At 44.7% G+C, this 15,526-nt stretch overlaps 1 protein-coding gene across 3 annotated transcripts in view; it reads right to left on the bottom strand.

Moving 5' to 3' along the window:
* The window catches only part of apba1b (amyloid beta (A4) precursor protein-binding, family A, member 1b), a 134,143-nt gene that overhangs the window by 103,362 nt on the left and 15,255 nt on the right, over positions 1–15,526 (bottom strand). The window contains exons 2-3 of one of the 3 annotated variants that reach the window (XM_055632489.1): positions 10,457–10,581; positions 8,943–9,005 (exon numbers count right to left, since the gene is read on the bottom strand). The exons of the other annotated variants lie outside the window; for them this stretch is intronic. The gene's annotated coding sequence lies outside the window, so the exon portion shown is untranslated. The remainder of the gene's footprint in view (positions 1–8,942; positions 9,006–10,456; positions 10,582–15,526) is intronic. 3 annotated transcript variants of the gene reach the window in all.

Below are 15,526 nucleotides of genomic sequence, written 5' to 3'. Positions count from 1 at the left end.
CTGGAGGTAAAAGACCTCCAGCTCCAAAATTTTCTACCGGGTGGCAGCAGTGAGTGGAGAGTGTGGCCTGGACGGTGTGGGTCTTTGATGATATTAACTACGTTGAGAAAGTGCTTCCTGTAGACCCTTGAATGACGGGAACGTCAATACCCATGATGGACTGGGCAATGTCCACCACCTTCTGCAGCCTCCTTCATTCTTGAGCGTTCAAATGACCAAATATGAATAAATCATCCAATTACCATGTGATTAAGTCATACTCGATCTGGAGGAAGCCCCTAATAGGATAGCATTGGAATTTCTGCTTGTTGTTACCTGTAACCATCAGAGGAGGTCTTCTGTTGCCGTGTGCAGACTTTGCAGACATTGGATGGAAGCACTGAAGACAAATAGTGGTAGCTCTAGGGGAGTTTGCAGAGGTAGGGCGATCCAAAGGCATGGAAGGATTTGAAAACAATGCACCAGCATTGGAATAAGATAAGTTGTAGTTTTGGGTGGCATAGTGTCGCAGCAGTAGAATTGCTGCTTTATAGCAGCCAGAAACCCGGGTTCGATCCTGATGACGGGTGCTGTCTGTACAGCGTTTGTACGTTCTCCCTGTAACCGTGGGCTTTCTCCGGGTGCCGGTTTCCTCCCACATCCCAAAGACATGCAGGCATGTAGATTAATTGGCTTTTGTAAATTGTCCCTGGTGTGTAGGAGAGAGCTGGCATATGGGTGATTGCTTGTCGGCGTGGACTCAGTGGGTCAAAGGACCTGTTTCCACGCTGTATCTCTAAACTAGACTAAACGAGCACATTTGAAATGGAGCAAGTCACTTGTGACTTAATCTACAATCCTGTATAAGGCAGTAAAACCGTATCAGGAGCAGAGCTTCTGGTCTCAAACCTACTCAGCCATTAAATTACAACTAAACCTCAATCTCCACGGTCTCAGTGAGTAGCCCGAGTTCTGCCAGAAGGTTGTGGGTTCAAGTTCCACACCAGCAACTTCAGCGCAGAGGCCCATGCCGACAGTCCATGGTTATACAGTAAAATCTGTTATGACAGCACCCTTTGCACATTGATAGTGTCAAACGAGTAGCTTCTGGATGATTGGATGCTATTCCTAGTAATGCCCCAACACATTTTTATTTTAAAGGACACAAAATGCTGGAATAACTCAGCGGGTCAGGCAGCATCTTTGGAGAACATGGACAAATGATGTTTTGGATTGGGACTCTTCTTCAGACGAAGAAGGCTCTTGACTCAAAACGTCACCTATCCATGTTCCCCAGAGATGCTGCCTGACCCACTGAGTTACAATAGCACTGTGTCCTTTTGTGTAAAGCAGCATCTGCAGTTCCTTGTTTCTCCATTTATTATTTGCCAGGTTTCGCCATATTCCCACCTCACTTTTCCAGCTTTCTCCCCACTACTACACTTCGGTTGAAGATGAGTCCCGACCCGAAATGTCGCCTGTCCATTTTAACTTTGCTTTTTTTTAAATAAACATTTTGCACTGTCATATATAAATTTTTCCACCAGGTAGTTTAAGGAAAGCAGGTAATATACAAGCTCTCCAGTTGAGGTCAAACCCCACCCACAGTGCTGACTCAGTCATGCTGGATTCCATTGCTGACTCACTGTTCAGAACCCAGTCCCAAACCATCTCCGATCCCCTGCCTCTGGCCACACATCCCACTTGCACTCTGGACCGCAGGCTCATATTCCGGACTTCTGAGGGAATCAAATGCTGGACTATCGGGATTTCTGAACAATTGGGTGCCTGAGTATGGGAACTTTCCCGTACCGAGGATACACCGCACCATCTTTCAGACGAGCTGTTAAACACGCCGCCCGTATCCCCCCCACCCCACACCCCCCCCCCCCTCCCCGAGATTCATCCATGCATCTCACAGCAATATTTTGTAGAGCGACTTGATTCACTCAGTCCTGGGCCAACGTGCACCCTTCAATCACTAAAAACCAAAGGGAACTACAAGTGTCCTCATGCAGGGTTTTAACACAAAACTTCGACCATTCATTTCCACCTACTTGTTGCGTTCAAAATCAAATGCTCTGTTCACTGTAGAAACAAAGAACTGCAGCTGATGGTTAATACTCAAATGGACACAAAGTGCTGGAAGAACTCAACAGGTCAGGCTGCATCGCTGGAGAACATGGATAGGTGACGCTTCAGGTCCGGACCCTTCTTCTGAGAAGGGTCTCAACCCAAAATGTCACCTATCCATGTTCTCCACAGATACTGCCCGAACTGCTGAGTTACTCAAGCACTTTGCATCCTTCTCTGTTCATTCTCACGATCCTACCCGTGGGATCTTGCTGTGCATAAATTGATGTAAGAAACCAGGGCAGCCTATGACCACGCTGCAACGTGCTTCACTGCTGCTGAAACGTGAAGTGCACTAATACCCAGTCACCTGTCCTTAGTCACAACAGCCAATCCTTTGTGATGAAGAAGCAAGAATAATCACAAGCTTTCTAAACGTTACCACGCCAATCAAAAAAAAAAACTGTGTATTTATCTGAACAAGTGTTCCTACGTGCCCCTTCCCTCCCTCAGGAGGATTATATGTTTACAGCCGGGTACCGCAGAGTGTGCACTGGGAGCCCACGTTCTATGTCAACATGTTGGTTGTGTTCCAGTCATCTGATATTACCACGGCAACAGCATCTTGAACGTAGGGCTTTGTATATCGCCTGCTACCACTGAAATCAGTCAGCATTTGACCGAGGGGGATGTTAGATGGGCAATCAAAATCTTAATCAATGAGGTTTTCAGGGGCATGTTGAAGGAGAGAGAGCTATTGTAGACCAGAGAGGTAGAGGAAAAAGATTCCAGATCTTAGGACATTGGCAGCCAAAGCACTATCTTTATTGGAAAGGTTACATTCAGAGAATGATCAAGTGGCCAAAATTAAAGCAGAGAAATGTATGGTTTGTACAGTAGGGGAGGATACAGAGGACAGGGAGGGAGAAAGGAGATATATTTCAAAGCTAGGGTGCGACTTTCTAACAAACATTGCTATTACGTAATCTACTGCCAGAAAACTGCTGACTCTGCAAAATGTAAACTCTGCACAGTTCCGCACTAAAGGCATGGATGCCCATACAGAGGAAGTTAAAGACTGAAGTTGCATGCTATCCCAGAGTTCTATTGTTTAACGCAAGAATGAATTAAGAGCAGGACATTTGCACACTAATTTATTAAACATGCCAAGATATGATAAACTGTGCCATAAATGTATTAGGACAGAGGACCAAAGATAGGGAAAGTAGAGCAAATATAATTAGGAACAGACGAATGGGCAGCCTTGGGGAATTTCAGAGTTCTCAGAGGGTTATAAGTCCTGTAAATCATTACAAAGATCAGGGATTCAAAATCAAAGTGCTAGAGAGACTCAGTGGGTCGGGCAGCAACTCTGGAGGGAATAGACACGATGACGTTTCAGGTCAGGACTCTTCTCAGACAGATGGGTTGTTGGGGTAAAACCACATAAGGATTTAAAAAACGAGGGTGTAAATCGCGACCGTGAATGAGATCAAAAATTGAGATTCGGATGGGACAATCATACGAGGCAAAGCTGCAAGCAGTGACATGCTCACTACAACCGCTCTCTGCAGTCAGCATTTCCTGATTGCTTCACAGTCAAGCATTGCAAGCTCCAAAGCAGGCTTCTGTCACGAGGATAAGGATAAAAATATACCTTCAACCCCATGCACAAATCTCCACATTGCTTCCCTCTTCACTTGCAAGAAACACCTCTCCAGACTTTGCAGGCTAAACTGACCAAGTCAAATGGGAAACAGAAGAAATACACACCTTGGATTTCACATGGTCAGACAACCCACGGGAGGGCAATCAGATTTGGGAGAGAACTCCAGAGTTCCAGACCTCAGCAGCTGAAGGCACAAGACCCCAGTGGCAAATGTAGAAATGGTGAAAGGATCAGAGAGGGAGGCGTGTGGACATGTCAGAGGGTTGTGAGGATGGAGGAGTCCACAGAGGTATTGGAAGGACATACTTTTTATTCCACCCATTGGTCAACCTCCTATGGACCAATTCAAGGTCAAGAAATGTCACAAAAATGCAAAGCCATCTCAGCCCAGATTTGGCACGTAGGGAGCAAGAACTTGATAGCAGATTATAATAGGCCCATTCAGATCAGGTTGTATACTACTGCAGCCTCCTCAGAACCCATCGCTGAAAGTCCCCCCCCCCATCCACCTCAAAGTGAAGTGTTGTTTGCTGATATGCATGTTTGGAATTTAAAAAAAACGCACTTCAAATGCAAAGGACAGAAGCATTTTCTCTCATGGAAATGGCAGCTAAACTGCAGGCTAATTAAAGCAGTGTGGGATCCTGAAAGAACTTCACTGGGCCCAGAACAGAGACCATTAATTATCTTCTCTGGTTTTTGTTCCAACTGGTCTCACTCGGTGATGTGAATGCATCTCGGAACAGCTGGAATTCAGAAGTGAAGACAAGTTCTTGGTGTAGGAGAACTCGGAAGGGAGGGATGTGGCGGAGAGCACCCAAGAGGGTAATTTAAAAATTAATTGTTTCTAAATTTGAGGTTTCAGCACAACAGTGGTGGGAGTGCCTTGGTGACAAACCCATTGTTCACCTCCTACTGTTTCACCAGGATTGGAGGTTGTGGCTGCGATGTGGAATTCATCTGGAGTGCTCCTCTTGGCTTGGAAGGTTACATTCAGAAAAAGAACATTCCACCCAATTGGTCCCTATGTTCCACACTCCTTTCACCCCTCGTCACCTCACACCTCATTTATCCAGCACCAGAAACTGAAAATGGAAAATGTCAGAGTTTGGCTGATGAAGATTATGTTCTCACTGGAGACTTTAGTAAATGATAGTCAATGATGAATCCAATAGTAGTGGATTGGATTCATTATTGACAGAATAATGTCAATTATTATTGACATTATAATGATATATTATGACTCAATATGTCATTATTATTGATATAATAATGTAATTATTATGACATAATAATGCCATATTATTGTCAAGTGTGCAGAGGGAGAGTGAAAAGCTGTAACGTGTACCCCGAGACCAGTGAGAATATGGAACCCACTGCCAAAGGGAGTATTTGAGCCCAATAACCTCAAGCATTCGGGTGACATAGTGGCGCAGCAGTGGAGTTGCTGCCTTACAGTACCAGTGATACGGGTTTGATCCGGATTACGGGTGCTGCCTGTATCGGGTTTTTACGCTCTCCCTGTGACCATATGGGTTTTTTTTTCCCGGTTGCTCGGATTTCCTCCCATATTCCAAAAACGTACAGGTTTGTCGGTTAATGGGGTTTGGTGAAATTGTAAGTTGTCCAAAGTGTGTAGGATAGTGCTAATGTACAGGATGATCGTTGGTCCACATGGACTCGATGGGCCAAAGGGCCCGTTTCCATGCTGTCCAATAAATTCTGAAGTAACTACAGGGCAGGCTGGATAAACATGAGGGAGAAAGGAATATGGTGGATGGGGGGGGGGGGGGGGGGGGGGTGTAAGCAAGGAGGGGTGGAGGAAGATTGTATAGAGTGTAGATATTAGCATGGATTATCTCGGTCTTTTAGGACCGAGATAAGAAAATCATTTGTTACACAGAGAGCGGTGAATCTGTGGAACTCTCTGCCACAGAAGGTAGTTGAGGCCAGTTCATTGGCTATATTTAAGAGGGAGTTAGATGTGGCCCTTGTGGCTAAAGTGATCAGGGGGTATGGAGTGAAGGCAGGTATGGGATACTGAGTTGGATGATCAGCCATGATCATATCGAATGGCGGTGCAGGCTCGAGGGCCGAATGGCCTACTCCTGCACCTATTTTCTATGTTTCTAGAGGTGCCAAGTGACCCGTATCTCTGCTGAATGGCTGATGCAATGCCAAAGAACTGGGCAACATTGTTATTGTTATTCCTGTAGCTGGTCAGTCAAGATGCACAGCAAACCTGGGGACGTGCTTTCTTTGTTTAGTTGCAAAAAACTCACTTTTATATTTCATCTTTCTTTTCTCCTCAATATGCCCGATTGATAAAGTAGCGTATGACTCACTGCAAATTAATCACCAGAGATAATTCATATGTTAATTTTATATTATTCGCTTCATGTTGAACTGTAACATAAAGTAGCATTGCATCGTGTTCAATATGATCATTACATGGTTTCTGGGTTAAAATAACCACTTATTTTTATTGCACATTTATTTCATTCTACCACTGCCAGTACAAATCTACCCAATCATAATACCCAATCCATTACAGGTACTGACCACCCCTCCATTGAAGGGATCTACCGTAAGCACTGCCTTAATTGTTCAATGGTGCTTTGTCACATATGCAACTGCACAATGAAGTTCCTTTTGCAAATATTACACATGCAGGCGCTGCCATGATTTGAGACATTCTTGCTATTGAGGGAGTGCTGCGTAGGTTCACAAGGTTAATTCCCGGGATGGCGGGACTGTCTTTCGTTGAAAGAATGGAGCGACTGGGCTCGTATACACTTGAATTTAGAAGGGTAAGAGGGGATGAGATCTTATTGAAACATAAAATTGTTAAGTGATTGGACACGCTAGAGGCAGGAAACATGTTCCAGATGTGTGGGAGAGTCCAGAACCAGGGTCCACAATTTAAGAATAATGGGTGGGCCATTTAGTATGGAGATGAGGAAAAACATTTTCACCCACAGAGTTGTGAATCTGTGGAATTCTCTGCCTCAGAAGGCAGTGGAGGCAGGTTCTCTGGATGCTTTCAAGAGAGAGTTAGAGCTCTTAAAGATAGCGGAATCAAGGGATATGGGGAAAATGCAGGAATGAGGTCCTGATTGTGGATGATCAGCCAAGAACACAGTGAATGGCAGTGCTGGCTTGAAGGGCCGAATGGCCTACTCCTGCACCTTCTTCTTAGGCCCCCTCGGTCATGGCTGACCATGGGTGTCTCCAGGGTTGGGAGACTGGTGCACAGACAGACATCACATGGTCCTTGACAGGATCCAATGGCATGGAGTCCAAGACAACCGGAGACCCTTTTCTGCTGCAGCCTTCATCCGCCTTCCCAGCCGTTGTGATGCTCCACTAAGGTCAGCCATCATTCTCTGATGAGGTCTTGGTTGGATTGCTCTTTGTCAAAGTCCTCCCCCTTGACCTTACTGCCATGGGTGGCCCTACCAGGAGCATAGCTCCAGGTGGCATCGCTCTCAGGACCACACAAGCTTCTCCACCACGACAAGGTGACAATTCAAAGTACAAAGTCCGGTAGGCCTGGGCGTTCAGTGTACTAGAGCAGTTCCCGTGAACCGAAGATCCTCTTCTCTCCTCCCCCAGTCATCTTTGTGACCCGGGGGCACCTCCTGCAGCCGACCTGGAATGTGCCAAAGACATTACCCTAGTTCACCCTCCTACCGCCTCTTGTTCCTAGCATTCAACATCTCTAGCTCCCTCCCGGTTACGCCACCCGTCCAGCTTTCGGGCAGGTTGCCGGTCTCGCCCACCAATGAGAGTCTTTGTGTGAACCCCGACTCGCATTCCAGCTTGCCACCGTGGCTGCGGCACCTCGGGAAAGCCTCCGTCATGCGCCTAAAGGCAGCAGCCAGTATCAAAGCCCCACATCACCCAGGCAACACTCTCATCACCCTGCTACCATCGTGAGCTAGTTACAGGAGGCTGAGAACTATTACCTCTAGGTTCAAGAACAATTTCTTCGCATCAACCATCAGGCTCTTAAATTACATTACATAGCCCTAACCACAAGCCCTTCCTCAGCATCAAATTACTATGGATATTACATTAAGTTTTCACTACATACTTCGGCTTGCACCATATAGTTTAGTTTACCTAGAATAACTGATAATTATTATGTATTTATTTGTTGTGTTGTTGCATTTAATGTACCTATGAAGTTGCAGCAAGCAAGAATTTCATTGTTTAAGAAGGAACTGCAGATGCTGGAGAATCGAAGGCACACAAAAAAGCTGGAGAAACTCAGCGGGCGCAGCAGCATCTATGGAGCGAAGGAAATAGGCAACGTTTCGGGCCGAAACCCTTCTTCAGAATTTCATTGTTCTGGCCCCGACTCATACGACAATTAAACACTCTCGACTCTTTTTGGTTCACTTATCTCTGTACCAGCGATGGAAATGCACGAGGGGGAAGCGGCAGAGAGAATGTTTTAAGTAACCAAATTTCTCCAACAGTCTAATCTTTTGCTTCCTCCACCATAAACGCACCAAAGCTGCAGTGCGTACCATGGTGCACTCCAGAAACGCACCCAAGCTCCTGAGACATTGTCTCTCAAACCTGCGACCAGTAGTATCCAGGAGGATAAAGATGAATGGGAAATACATGGTTCCTCTACGTCCCAGAGCTCACACCCAACCAGACCCCAGCATCCTACTCCCCAAAGCACACACAGAAGTGTGAAAACACATACCTCGAGATTCAGGGACAGTTTCTTCCCAGCTGTCATCAGGCAACTGACCCTTCCGACCACAACCAGTCAGCAGTCCTAAGCTACTATCTACCTCATTGGAGACCCTCAGGCTATCATTAATCAGACTTAACTGGATTTTATAGTACACTAAACGTTATTCCCTTTATCATGCGTCTGTACACTGTAGATGGCCCAATTGTAATCATGTATAGTCTTTCCGCTGACTTGTTAGCACGCAACAAAGAGCTTTTGACTGTACCTCGGTACACGTGACAATAAATTAAACTAACCAAGGAATACCTTCACCAGAAAGACCGCAGAACCTTAGCACCACCTTTTCAAGGACAATAAGAGATGAGATGGTATGTAATGGCATTCATATTCTGCAAACAAGTGAAGCAAAGTCAATACTGGATTCTTGTATTTAATATTCCAGGCACCACAACGTCAGCACTTTACGATCTGCCCGATCATTGCATCGGATGGGATTCCCGTTCTTACCCTGCTACACTCCAGCTCTCCTTGGGAATGCACCGGGCACACCTTGCAATGCACTGCACTCACCTGTAGGAACAAACAAATGGAATTCACAGCACGGCCCGATCCAAAGTCCAGGCACAGCAACTGAAGCTGTAAATTAAGGCATTGAAGTTCTAATTTCTTTCAAATATAATTCTGTTAAAATTTTACCCTCATCACCACTTGCTGTAAGGTATCGCCATCTAATGTCATCGCAATAAGGAATGTGAAAATTAAAGCCCAAAATTATTATTCACCATTGTCATAATTTATTAAAACAATATAAACATTTTACAATGTGTTAAATGACATTTCGAAGAAAAAAGGTCTGTAATTTAAATCAAGGTAAGTTAAATTATTAAATAACAATGTGGATCTTCAATTCAGCAACTGCTGACTCAAATTTGGTAGAGTCAGGGCGCCAGAGACCTGGTTCGACCCTGACATCGGCTGACCGCGTGTGGAGGTTGCCTGGGACTGTACAGTTTCCTCTGCGTGCTCCCATTTTGCTCTCATATTCCAAAGATGTGCAGGTTTGTCGGCTAATTGGCCTCTGTAAATTGCCCCTCGTGTGTAAGGAGTGGATAAGTAAGTGGAATAACATAGTACTTGTGTGAACATGTGATCGATGGTCGGCACGGACTCAGTGGGCCAAAGGGCCTATTTCTACGGTGTATCCAAACTAAAAACTAAACAAAGCACTTAACTGAGAAGAACGTGGGGTTCTTAGTGTATTGATACACAACCATCCAATACAGTTAACAGACAGCCCGGGTACAGGTGCTAAATACAGGCTTTCGGAGACACAAACTGTGTAGGAATGAACTGCAGATGCTGGTTTAAACCAAATATAGACACATAAAGCTGGAGTAACTCAGCATCTTGGGACACAAACTGGGAACTCTACCCACTGAGCCCGCCCCAGGCCAGTCCTGATGCCAGAACATTCCCACAGAACTCAACTGGAAGAAACAAAATAGGAACAAGACTTCTGCAACAGAGTTGAGCAAGTTTAAATATTTGGGTTGTCTTTAAGTGTTTGAGAGATATTTTTAGTTTCAGTTTGTATTTAATATTTCTTTCTTACTCATCAGGCTATTAAACTCACCATCAAACAAACTCTGAACTATAACAACCTATTGCACTTCATCTGTTTATTTATGTGCATGTATATGGTCTATGCTATATAGACACACTGAACTGTTCTGTATTTATGCTTACTATATTCTGTTGTGCTGCAGGAAGCAGGAATTTCATTGTCATATCTGGAACACATGACATGAAACTCTCTTGACTTGACTAAATGGAACGAGACTCAGGAAAGTTTGAGAATAAAGATACAAAATCATTGAGAGCTGTGATTGTGTATCAGAGGCCAGAACTCCACAGGGACACTGCCACTCCTGTTCTGCAACCTGCTGGGAGTTAGTCAGCTGCCCATTACTGGACAACGCCTGGATTACACTGGAGGGAAAAACATGGTGTAGGGGACTTACCACTTCACGCCCAGAAGGATATATGGCCCATCAGTGGGTTGTGATCTTGGATGAAAGATGTACCCCTATGAACTCACGTTAGGGAAAGGGGTAATCTCCTCTTCCAGAACAACAGCGATGTTGGGCTGAAATGAGAGGGAAGAGGTCTGAGAGAACGGCAAGCCAATGAAAGGACGGTCCAAGGCAGCCTTGAGCTGACAGAGGGAAGAGGTGGAGGGAGGGGGAGTGTTGAGGGAACACTGTTCTAGTGCCGAGGGAACAACACTGAAGGAGCATCACATCACGTGGCTGCCAGATATCAGCATGCATGACAACTAAGCAGCAATTGTCACAACTTCAAACATTCCATCCCAACATAATCTTGTTTGCGGTTCTATGGGTCCCAAGATGAGCAGATTGATGTGTAGCATGGAACTACAGATGCTGGTTTAAATCAAAGATAGACACAAAATGCTGGAGTAACTCAGCAGGACAGGCAGCTTCTTTGGAGACCCTTCGAGTCTCGACCCGAAATGTCACCCATTCCTTCTCTCCAGAGATGCTGCCTGTCCCACTGAGTTACTCCAGCATTTGTGTCTACCTTTGAGCAGATTGATGGGGTGATTGGCCTCTAAATTGCCTCAGGTGAGTGGTGGAATATGGGGGCGGCAAGGAAATGATGATGGGAATTTCAACAATGTAACATTGGTGTAAATGAGTCGATGGTCCACGTGGGCTCGATGGGCTAAAGGGCCTGTTTTCACAATGAACAAATAACTCCCAATCTGAAGAAACCATTGCCAGGAATGGGAAAATAAGAAGAAAAACCAAACAAAGAATAGAACTATGGAAAATTCAGGATCAAACAGCTACTTTGAAGGACTGGATCTATTATCATCTAATTTCAAAATCAAACTAAACAGCCTTCAGCACTATGTAAGAAGGAACTGCAGATGCTGGTTTAATGCGAAAATAGACACAAATAGTTTGTGTAACTCGGCGGGACAGGCAGCATCTGAAGAGAAGGAATGGGTGACATTTCAGGTCGAGACCCTTCTTCAGTCAGCACTGGATACTAATAAAGATTTCGAGAATAAAAGCAATATCAACTTTGAATTTTTCTCACTCACCCAAAATGATTAATGGGGCATCGGGAATTGTAGGACAGGGTAGAGAGGAGGGCGGCTGCATATTCACATCCATGGCAGTGACTGAGAAGGCCGTTTAAATAAAAACTGTACAAGATGCTGTGCTCTATAAATAGAGTTAAAAATTATGCTGGTCCTTTATGAAACCGCAGGTTAGGTCTCAGTCAGAGCACTCAGGCCAGTGCTGAGTATTGTACTTTGGGGTGACCGTCAGACTTGCCGGGATTGCAAGAGGAGACTTAAATTAGAGCGCTCCTTTTCACAAATTACGTAAATGGTTTGGGAGAAAGGCAACAATGGTAAATATCGCTAAATTTCCTAATGACACAAAGGTAGGGAGAAAGTAAAGTTGTGAAGAGGACATATAAAGGGCAGGGAGGAATGCAGATAGGTTATGAAGCTGTACTACGATCAGAGTGGCTTATCCACAATTTATTATGCCTGAACTATTATATTGCGAGGCTGAAGAAGCTGGAGCCATTTCCTTTAGGGCAGAGATTTAAAAGGGAGATTTATGAGGTGTTGAAATCATGAAGTGTTTTAAACAAATAAATCAAAATCTCTTTCCTCAGGCTGAAGAGGCTGTGCAAGCGATCACACATTGAAGGGTTTTTGGCAAAAGGACAAGAGTAGGGACGAGGAGAATTTTATTCGTACACTGCGAGCTGTGATCCAGAAGGCAGTGCCTGAAAGGATAGTGGAAGCAGATTCAACAGCAGAGTACAAAATGGAGCTGGATAAACGCGCAACAGGTTAAAGTCTTGCAGGGCCATGCGGAAAGAGTGGAGAGGGTTAGTGTGACTGTTGGCAGATCTGACAAAGTCAGTGCAGGGACAATGGGCCGAATGGCCTCCCACATTGCATCACTCTGGGGTTGAAACCCGGCCTTTCACTCTACTGGAGAGTGCAGTAACCTTCCTGTCGCTGATTATTCACATCCAATCTAAAACATTTTGGTAGAAACAAGGAACTGCAGATGCTGGTTTACAAAAACAAAAGACTGTGCTAGGGTAACTCAGCCGCTCAGGCAACATTTCTGGATAACATGGATTGGTGACGTTTCGGGTTTTCCATTTATTTGTGTAAACCACTTCACGATTTCAACGCCTCTTAAATCTCCCTTTCAATCTCTCTGTCCTAAAGGAAATGGCTCCAGCTTCTTCAGCCTTGCAATATATAATTTCAGGCATTACAAATTGGAGACGGACCACTTAGATCTGAGCACTCACACATAAACCTGTAATATTTTAGATTACCTGCAATTGTGCCGAGTTTCATTCTGTGCTTCTCCTGAGAACCCACCAGGGCAACAATTTAAATAGCTCCAGATTTAAATGCAAGGTGAGGAAAGTGAAAGTGCAGCCATGGACACATGAGCAAAATGCTGGCGTATGTTCCAAATATAGGGAAAGGGTACAGCAGTAAAATCATTGCTTCATTGCCGAACACAGAGCTGCAGCTTAGAATCAATGGCGTTCACTGCAGACTGTCAGTGCCTCTGTCATGCCATAGTTTCACTCCACATGACATCCTCACTTCTTACCCTATCATTTCCATCCATTCTTTACTCCCCAATGTGTTCATCCAGCTTCTTAAAAGCTTCATCTACATTCCCCTGGCCCGAGTCCCACACTCTTTGAGTAAAATAGTTTCTTGTGAATTTCCCACTGGAAATATTAATGTTTTTTTTTTACTATTCCTGGTCCTTGCCTAGAGTCCACACATCTTCTCCAACTCTCATTCTCTTTCATGTTCTTTCTGTCTCTCTTTTCACAATCAGAAAGGGAAAGTCCTGCGTTTACTTGACACCGTATACATCTCTGAGCACTCAACAACCAGCAAGGATGGTCTCACTATGATGGAGAAAACATAGCTTCCAATTGGTAGACAGCACAAACGCCCATGACCACAAGTGTGATCACCAGCATGTAGCCTGACTATTGAGATTATAATTGCATATATTGGCCAAAGATATCTCTGACTGACATGCAATAATTCAAAAGATATATCACCTCCCAAAGCAAAGCTGTCGCTCAGAACTGTGATGGAACATCAATCCAGAGTTTTGTTGTCTGTATTATAAAGTTCCTTGGACCTCATGGTGTTCTGACCCCAGCATATACGAGTGACAGCGAGTGTGAGAGCGAGTGTGAGAGCGAGTGTGAGGTGACCACCGAGACACATCTGACTTGTGAATCAAATAATACTAATATATCAATTGGCTTTACACAGCTCGAAGTGACAGGTGAGAGGGTCGAACTGCCACTGTTTGAGAGTAGCATAATCAGAGCAAATCATTCCCACGTGTAAAACTGACCCAGCAGTCATAGTTGAGTACACTCAACAGTTTTTACACAGAAACACTTTTCAGCACTTGTGCTGAGCCGGCCAGTTTGTGTTTCCAGGATTGGCAATACAATAAAAGACAGGATTAATATTCATATCACGCCAGTGCATGCTCATCAAAGCGCTGGTATCCAGCAGTCATCACACATTGCTTTGGGCCTCTGCAGAGCACAAGGTCATCGCCCAGCAGCACCACCCCACCCTTTCCCAAGCCTTACCTCCTTTCCCTAATCGGGAGGAAAGCCCTGCATTTCTAAGGTATCCCTAAACATTTCAGTGTGGTCACAATTGTAATTCAGAAAACATGATTAGTACACAGCAAGCTCCCACAATGTGAAACAATCAGATTGTGTGTGAGGAGTAAAGACAGGACAGGACACACGTCAGCACCACCCACTCTTACCACAAGTGTTCCATGTCTTTCATGGGGGGGGGGGGGGGGGGGAACAGCCCCAGTTTAATGCTGTTGTGGACATGGCAGCACTCCCACAGTAACAAGGAATCTTCCTTGCACTGATGCACTGTTCTTGAATTAAATATGGCACTTATTTAATTCGGATCACAGCAGCAATTAACCTGTCCTGTTATCCACCCGTCCCTCTAACTAAAAAAAAAACCACTCAACCATCACCATGCAATTGCAATCATTAAAGGCACTCTTGATCACAGAACAGCCCATGCGATGGTTTGCTTTATTGTACACCAGAATAGAGCAGCTTACGAGGTACACTGATTGTTGAATTATCTCTGCAGTATTCAGTGGAATTGTACAACCCTTACAATGCATGGGCTATAATGAAGCCGTGCTTACAATGCCGATACAATAACAGATCACCCCTGTGAATGAACAAATGTAGAACAGTCTTTTTATGATGCTCGTAATATAGCACAGTATCCCGTACAAACGCGTGTAATTACAGTCCTTGTGGTGTTCCTGCTATGTTACAGCACCTCTCGTGATGTTTGGTGCAGCAGTTGTTTTGTTTGTATCGACAAAGGTCAAATAAAAATCTAATGGAAGTTTTCAACGAAGGGAAACTGTGCAAGAATTAAAAATGTGAATGCTGTTTTGCTACATGGTGACTCTGTAAGAAAATAACACATAGGTAGTATGAAGATTGAAGGGGGACGTTATTACACTGTTATGGTGACATGATGGTGCAGAAGGTAGTGCTGCTGCCGCCACTCAACTCCAGCAACCCAGGTCGTGTCTGTGTAGAGTCTGCACAAACTCCCCAGAACCGCGTTTCCTCCCACATCCCAAGATGCACAAGTGTGTTAATTGGATGTCGTAAATACCCCCCATGTAGATGGGTGGAAAGAGATTTAATGGGGAGAGGATGTACATGAGAGAGAGAGAATTAGTTCCTACATGCTGCAAAAAGACCACCATCATCCTGCTGCCAACAAAAGCAAAGTGGTGAGCCAAGATATAGCACAAGACATGGACAGCCCCTTCAGTCCATAATGTCCGTGCCGAACATGATGCCAAGTTAAACTAATCTTCTCGAGCTGCATGTGATCCATATCACCCCCTTTCCCAGCATATCCATGTACCTACCTAAAAGCATCTAAAACACCATGATCGTGTCTGCTT

The sequence above is a fragment of the Leucoraja erinacea genome, chromosome 3 (genome assembly GCF_028641065.1).
Source record: "Leucoraja erinacea ecotype New England chromosome 3, Leri_hhj_1, whole genome shotgun sequence".
In the NCBI taxonomy this organism is placed as follows: Eukaryota; Metazoa; Chordata; class Chondrichthyes; order Rajiformes; family Rajidae; genus Leucoraja; species Leucoraja erinaceus.
This window is presented reverse-complemented; position numbering and strand designations above follow the sequence as displayed.